We start from the raw sequence: 8073 nt of genomic DNA, 5'->3' as shown, positions 1-8073 counted from the left end.
GTCATTAATCATATAGTAAAATATCTCACTATTAACATCTGATATATGTTCTCTATGTTTTCTTGTGAATGAAAGATGGGTCTATGAGATTTGAAAATCAAATTTTATACCGTGTCAATTTCTTTTGGAAGGGGACTGGTGTTGTATAATACTGTTTCTGATCACTTACTAATTCATTATTTAAAAAAACTAATTAAATGGAAAAACATTCCCAAAAATAAGATGGTAGGACACAAAATAAAGTTACAATGTACGTCTGTGAGTCATCAGTTTATTGACCATACTCAGGAGGACATTACCAACAGTACCACTATAACAAAACGAGTGATGTTTCCTCTTATGAGAGATGGGAGGTAAGCAAACTGCTATGTACTGTAGTATTTTACAGCTTTGCTAATATCTGCAAGATGCTGGTGATTTTTTATGGTTACTTGTCTACAGCTGGTCGAGTCACTGGCTCCTATTAAATATACCTTTAGTACTTATATAATAATTTAGAATCTGAAATGTTCAAGATTGATCGATTGATTTAGTTCTCCAGGTGACAGCTGGGTAAGAGCTTTCAGCTGAGCAGTTGATGTTTATGTGATCCGTAATTATTGAGTAGTTAATGTGAAGGAGACATAATAGTGGGGTTCCATGTATAGGCAATTAGTCATAGTCATTTACCATTGATGCAAAAGTTTCGTTTACACTTGGAAGTTGTTTGTAAGGGTCTATCGAACAATTTTGTCCGAGGGCAAAAACAGTCCGATCAAAAAATTGCCCTCTAGGGGGCATCGTCTCCAAACCCACTATTAGCCTTTATAATGCAACAGATGAGGCCAGAAAAAGTTCACTTAATGATTCAATCATGAAATTTGTCACAAATGTTTATTAAAAATTCATTTTTAAAAGTGCATTGGCCACAGAAAATCCAAGATGGCTGCCATTTTTTCAAGATGGCCGCCCTCTACTCTAATAATTATTACTATTATTATAATATGTTATTGTAAATAAAGATCTGCTTTTGCATGTAACTACTTAAATAAAAACAATTTCAATTTAGAATATTACTGTATATGCTGTATAACCCTAAAAATGTCTTACATTGTTTATTTAAATTAAAAATATATACATGTATTTTTCAATTTTAATACAAAAATGACATTCAAATATACTAAGACATGTACTCTTTATGACAAAACATTGACAAACAATGCACATATAACAGGACTCAGATTGTCTGATTTGAACATTTGAACTATTTATTGACTCAAAATGAAGAGTAGCAATTGACATATTTATCATATTTTTTACCAGTATCACAAAAACAAATATAAAATAAAAGGCCAGGTGAAAGAGGTGTTTATTGTTAAAACCTTTACATTTACACACATTAAGACTTCTGTAATTTACTATCTCACACATTTACACTTGCATAGATGTGTGCAGTTCAGCTTTTCTTTCATACATTTGCAACGAGAACTGGTAGACCTGCTTGAACAAGTATTTTTACAACTGCATTTCACATCAAGATTCCATACATCTGTGGCGAGGGGCAGCGTTGTCCAAATGGGAAGCAGTTTGCCATCTTCTTCCTTCCATCCATGATCGGTGGGATTTGGTACAGGAACCATGGACCTGAAATATATATACAAAATAGTTAGTCATTAATCAATTAATTATAGGGGAAAACTGTTTTTTTGACATTGGACCCTTGATTTCACATTATAACCTCGTATTCTACTCACCCCTGTATGTTGTGTGTCATTTGGAGCTCTGCTGAAGATATTCAGCCATGAAACGTCTTCCGATGGGCAGTTTTTTGCAGGCATAAACTATGAGTTTTTTAATTTATTAATTACGGTACGCTACCACTCATAATGCGTAGGTGTATTGCTTGCTTGGAAACGTTGCGGTTTTTTGAAAGTCTGGTAAAGGCGGATGTGACGTCACGTTACATTACCCGCGAAACCGCAAAGTTTCCAAACAAGCTACGCGTTATGAGTGGTAGTGTACCGTAATTAATAAATTAAAAACAACATGTGTTGTGCCTGCAAAAAATGGCCCATAGGAAGTCATTTCATGGATATAACCAAAGCGAATATCTTCGGCAGAGCTCCAAATGACACACACATTACATGGGTGAGTAGAACATGATGGTATAATGTGAAATTAAGGGCCCAATGTCAAAAAAACGGTTTTATCCTTTAATTAGGAAATAATTATGCAATAGGTTTACACAATAGACTAATGGAGATACTTACCTCTGTGCCGTCGTCCAGATGCTTGCTTGGAAGACACTCCTTTTGAGATGCTGATCCAAAGCATCTTTTGTTGGGGGAATTCTCTCCACATCCCTGGTCTTATGTGAGAAAAGCTTCATTCGGAGATGATTAACATCAGTCTCTTCATTTGAGTCTTTGGAATACAGCTGACAGACAAAATTTTCTGCCACTTCTTTCATCCTTGGTGATGTTTGGAATGGAATGTCAACGATGGTTGCAAGTTCTTCCATGAGGAATGGCACTTTGCAGCAGGATCGTTTGCCCTTGAATTTAAAAGATGATGTGCTGTCTGATCCAGTGAATGCATGAAAAAGAGCAATGGCTTTGCATGTAGTCGTGCCCAGGTTTGTGGCAATTGTATTCAGGGATATCATTCTGGTTGTCTTTCCAGCTTTAAAGGAGATCCAGATTTCTGCAGATGCATTCACAGCTTTGATGTGATGGAAATTACTCAGAAGGATTACAATCACATCTTTGTCTCCAGTATGCACCAATCCAAGTGATGATGTTCGCAGAGCATGGAGGAGATGTACTCAAGTGTCAGCTTCCTCCCATTGGTGGACCATTGCCGACATGATGGACTTGATCAGCTGCAGTGATGTAGACATCCTTGTCGTCTGGGAGCTGTCCATCTGTTAGCAACTTATTCGAAAGGAATGAGAACAACTCCTTCTTGTTGTCATCATGTGCCAGAAACTTCTGCCAATCTCCTGGCAGAATATATAATTCCGTTTTTGGCCATTTCAGAAAATGGGCTAAAAAAACTATGTTTTTGTTATCTGATCTCTTGGCCCTCAAACCACAATTGTTCTTTAGACCCTCATAGTCAATTTAAAAAAGAAAACAAAACTTTTGCATCAAATTAAATCAGTTATATTGGTAATGTAAGACAATTTGACCTATTTCAAAAAATACACAATTCCGATTTTGGCTACTTTCAGAAAATGGGCTAAAAAAATTATTTCCTTGCAATTTGATCTCTTTGCCCTCAGACAAAATTGTTCTAGAGACCCTTATCTTCAATTTCCAAAAGAAAACCAAACTTTTGCATCAGTGGTAAATGACTGAGGGCCTAGGCACCCCACTATAATTAGTGAGGACTTTGCCAGGAACATGTAAGACAGTTTATAATTACAGTTTATCTAATAGCAAATTAACATAAGCAGTGGTTCACTACTCCCTACTCAGCAAATACTAATTACTGCTTAGAGGTTATTAGGAGGCATTTGAGAGTTATTACAGGACTATTCACTAGTTTCTGCAGAACACTACTCTGTCTGTCACATTAACTTTCACTCATGAAGAAGCATAAAAATATGTAGCACATGGTTATGTAGTCATCAGAGGTGTGCTTGTTTACAGTCAGCATGACTAGCAAATACTTCAGAATACTGAAGCATGGTGACACAAGAACATTTTGATGGTATGGTGATATCACAACAAGTGTTGGGGTGAATACTAATATTATTTATACCTTATCTGCTGTTTGCTGTTGCTGTGTAGACATCTCTGACACAAAATAATATATTTTGTATTGACCAGTAGGGTATTTTTGGTCAATTAAATACAAAGACACTACATTACACTTAAAAAGCATCTTACAAAGTTTGTGTAACCAGGAAACATGCAGAAAACATGTTCTGGGGCTCTGACTGGTGCACCAGACGAAGCCACTGTAATCTGAGGATCACTAATTACACAACTGGTTATGCTCTCTCTGGATGGGTAAATGAAGCTCTCTCCTTACATCACTCACAGTGTGATGTCAGTCAGCACAGGTGTCTGTTAGCTGATGTATCAGAGCTGGGTCACTGTGCTTTCCTCCAAGCATGCTGGCTACTCTGTGATGCTGCATCAGCAGCAGTTGGAAAAGGGGTAGTGTCCTTGGGGACATTACTAGTGATGGGGGAATCTTAATGAGTGGGTTGGGTGAGTTTTTTTCAAATTGGGGTAAAAATGGATTAACATAAAAAAATGTAGGAAAAGTTTTTTTTTTTAAAGAAATTTCTCTGTTTCCATCCTGGATTTACCTCTATCCACAGCACTATACTTATATGCAGTCTGGCCCCAAAAAACTTAAACAACTGAGATGTAATTAAAGTGCAGACTTTCAGGTATAATTTAAGTGTTTGAACAAAAATATCCTATGAAATGTTTAGGAATTACAAAAAGTTTTCTACAAAGCCTCCTGATTTTAGGGAGTAATAGTAACTTTATCATAAATGAAATGTTTATTTTTAATACTTTGTTAAGAATTATTTGCAGGCAATGACTGCCTGAAGTCTGAAACCCACTGACATCACCAAATACTGGGATTCATCCTCTCTAAAGTTTTGCCAGGCCTTTACTGCAGCTGTCTTCAGTTTGTGGGTCTTCCTGCCTTTAGTTTTGTCTTAAACAAGTGAAATGCTGCTCAATAAGGTTTAGATCTGGTGATCAACTCAGCCACTGCACAATATTCCACTAATGGGTTTATTTTGCAGTATGTTTTGAGTCTTTGTGCATATGTACTGTTAAGTGCCGTTCAAACAACCTTGTGAATCCCTGTACACTTCAGAATTCATCCTTCTGCTTCTGTCTTCTGTCACATCATATGTAAACACTAGTGATCCAGTGCCACTGAAAGCCATGCATACCCATACCATCATACTGCCATCACCATGTTCAACAGAGGATGTGTACGCCATTCTTTCTTCTTTACATTATTATGGTACAGGCTGATCTTAGTTTTGCTCCTGAAACTGGGCTAGCTTCTTTAGATTTTTCTCTTTTCTCTTTTAAAGTTTTCTCTTTATGGTAGACTGAGACACTGATACGCCTACTCCATGCAGCGTGATCTTGACTGGTTGCTGTGAAGGGGTTTTCCTTCACTATGGAAAGAATTCTGTGATCATCCACCACTGTCGTCCCCCATGGACGTGCAGGTTTTTTTGAGTTCGTGAGCTCAGCACTGCGCTCCTTTTTACAAGAATGTAACAAACTGTTGATTTGGCTATTCTTAACATTTCCGCTATCTCTCTGATTAATTTCTTATTTTTAGAGGATAATAATGAGCAGGTTCTTTAACCGCATGTTGTGAATTCACAGCAACAGCGTCGTAATGCAAATGCCACACCTGGAATCATCTCCAGATGCTTTGCCTGCTAAAATGATGATGGATTAATGAGGGAATAGCCCATGTAGCCCATAAAATTTGAGATCATCTCATTACTTTTGTGCCCCTGAAATAAGGAGGCTTTGTAGAAAACTGGATGTCCTTCTTAAACACTTCATATGAAAGTCTACACTTTTTATTTACTAATTACATCTCAGTTGTTTCAAAGTTCCAGTTTTGTGGTATGCAGAGACCAAATTATGAAGTTTTTGTCAGTGTTCAAATATTTTTGGGCCTAATTGTACACTGTAACAGTATATGCTCACGTCAGTTTATTAATGTTATCAACATCATGGAAATAGAAAATACGTAAAACAGGGGGATTTAACACCTCAAATAGGGGATTTAATACAGACTTAAAACAAGAAGCAAGCTATACAAGACTTAAAGTGAGTAAGATAATAATAGTTACACACACTAAAAGCAAACGCTATGTGCCCAACTGCACACTACAACACCTCAACCAGTTACTTGGGCTCTTGTGTCTTTTGCTCTCAGTTTGGTGCATCCACTTTGAGAACAGAACAGCCCTTTCTCTCTATTTGGCCACAATATTAATGCTCCATTTCATGAAAGGGGTTGGTATGACATGGTAGGACACTAAAGGCAAACATGAACTTTAATAATCCTTTTAATGAAAGGTTGTACATATTCCATATGCAGTTATATGATGGTGATGGTAATAAAGTGTAGACTAACAGCTCTAATTTGAGCATTCAAATTGGATGAAGGCTTTGAGTTGATTTGAGGTGTGCTTGCATTTTTTTTTATGCAGAAGTGTTTCCTTGATGAAAAGAGTCAACCAAGAATCAACACTCTCCAGAAGGTCTACCATAAAGTACACCATTTTTATGTAAAAAAAAAAAAAAAAAAATTACCATCATTTAATATTTTATACTATTTAAGGATAGGATCCATCTAGTGACAAATCCTGATAATTACATGTTCTGCATATGGGATGTGATTTTATCTAGGGGATTTAATACAGACTAAACACAAGAAGCAAGCTATAACAGACTCAGAGAGAGTAAGATAATAATAGTAAGCTAATTAAAATTAAATACAATTATGTTAAGCTGAAAGTGATAACCTAAAATCATTTGTGTTTTTTACACAAAGAAATATTGACTGACAGATAATATATTTTGGATTATATATTAAAAAGTATTAAATCGCTGGATGGTTTAGAGTTTCACATTGAGTCTTCATTGTGCTGGTAGTCAAATGTCATATTAAAGCTTTCAGATTGAATTGTTCAGCACATTTCCTGATCAAACATATGAACTTGGCAATTAACATGATTTAATCATAAGGAAAATAATCAAGCTGTGCTGAACTAAAGGACTTAACCCTATAGTGCCAGAACTCAACCATTATTAACCACTGTTGCCTTAATACATATGTTCTTGGTTTAGAGAAAATGGTAACATCAAGAATAACTAAATTTGTCTAAATATGTAGCAAATGCTGTCACATTGTGTTCCTAAATAAAGCCAAATAAATTGGCACAAAATAATATTTATTAAATATAAACTTTTCAAAAACTTTTTGTAGCGTCAGTCTATTTGTATATGTTTTGAAGTGTTACTTAGAAGTAATGGGGAATGAGATATTTCCAGGAGGTAATGAGTAAAGCAGTCCCATTACAATTTTAGTTAAGGAATGAGTAATTAGTAACAGATTACTTTTATGAAATTTACTCGGCATTGACCCAACACACCACTGTTAATCCCAGAGTGGTGGAAGAGGGCCTTCTGCAGTGTGTGTAGGTTCTACAGTATAGTTCTACACTATAATTTACACTGCTCTCCCACTGTGCCTCCTTTGTCCCTGTAAACACCTAGTCCTAATTCAGCACCAGTATCAAAGTTACGCATTTTCTGGGCATTTTGTTCTGTTGGAAGTGATTGTTGCGTTTGACTAAAACCTGACTCTAATTCAATCGTGTTTTGTGAAAAATGCTTATCAGAGTCACCCAGATCGTGTCAGGTCAGATCTGATGCTCTCTTCTGCATCTTCACGAGCTGGTGACCGCTGTGATCTTGTTTTGCTGCTTTAAAATGTTGTGAGACCACACTGCAGTCTCGCCCGTACAGGCCTTCTGCCACGAGCCCACCACATCCTGTGTCTCATATGCAAATGTGTGGCTTGGGAGCACATGTGCAGGGAAATCAAAGATGATTATCCTGGCTGGAGAGCTCAGCATGGCACTGTGGGATAAAAGCTTGGGGTCATTTTTTTCTGCTGTATTTTTTCAAGTGAAAACCACACATTTCAAGTTTGATTACAGGCCAAAGCCTGTGGTGGCTATTCCAGACAGTACTAATGAATCAGTCTTCATTTACAGGGTCTTAGCTATTTTTTCTTTTTGCATATTGTGCCATGGACACCAAAACACCCAAATGTCGAAAACAAAACGCGCTTGTTTCTTACGCTTTAACCAAAATTATCTTACATTTAAGAGAGTAACAGACAAAACATAAGACAGCAACTTAGAGACACACAAAAGGCTGAGATGATCAAAATACATGCAGACATATATTAAAAAAGAGCTAATAGACATTTTCATGTTTAGATTGTGGTCATTTGTGTTGTGATGTTTTAAAGCAACAAAAAATGTAAATGCTCAGTCCACAAACCTTTTGTGCA

Source organism: Astyanax mexicanus, chromosome 1 (assembly GCF_023375975.1).
Source record: "Astyanax mexicanus isolate ESR-SI-001 chromosome 1, AstMex3_surface, whole genome shotgun sequence".
In the NCBI taxonomy this organism is placed as follows: Eukaryota; Metazoa; Chordata; class Actinopteri; order Characiformes; family Acestrorhamphidae; genus Astyanax; species Astyanax mexicanus.
This window is presented reverse-complemented; position numbering follows the sequence as displayed.